The sequence below is a fragment of the Geospiza fortis genome, unplaced genomic scaffold, assembly GCF_000277835.1.
Source record: "Geospiza fortis unplaced genomic scaffold, GeoFor_1.0 scaffold53, whole genome shotgun sequence".
Classification (NCBI taxonomy): Eukaryota; Metazoa; Chordata; class Aves; order Passeriformes; family Thraupidae; genus Geospiza; species Geospiza fortis.
In genome coordinates this window covers 1,756,611-1,756,942 of record NW_005054305.1, presented here as the reverse complement: position 1 = coordinate 1,756,942, position 332 = coordinate 1,756,611, and the positions used below count along the sequence as shown (strand labels likewise).

Here is a 332-nt window from a genome sequence, read left to right as displayed (position 1 = left end):
CGGGGTGACAGCGCCGAGCGCGACTCCGCCAGCGGAGATGCCGCCGCCGCCCCATCCTGCTACCTTTGTGCCCTCCCAGAAACCGGCGAGAAAGCGAAGCAAAGCCTCGCGCCGCTCCCTTACCTTGCTGGGCAGAGAGAGAAAAAGTTGAAGCACTCTCCTTCTACACCTCCCTCACTTTTTTGTTTAAATTTAAATATTTGAAATTTTGGGGGTTTGGTTTGGGCTTTTTAATCTCCCCCTCCCTCCGCTCACGCCGAGCACTGCGCTCAGGCAGTCCCTCCCGGCGCCCTCGGTGCCACCGTCTCTCTCTCTCCCTCCCTCCGGGCCTC

The 332-nt window shown here is 59.6% G+C and overlaps 1 protein-coding gene across 1 annotated transcript in view; it reads right to left on the bottom strand.

Moving 5' to 3' along the window:
- The window catches only part of GREB1L (GREB1 like retinoic acid receptor coactivator), a 132,323-nt gene extending 132,081 nt beyond the window's left edge, over window positions 1-242 (bottom strand). Inside the window, 1 exon segment of the mRNA XM_031066537.1 lies at window positions 124-242. The gene's annotated coding sequence lies outside the window, so the exon portion shown is untranslated.
- Window positions 243-332: the final 90 nt, after the last annotated feature.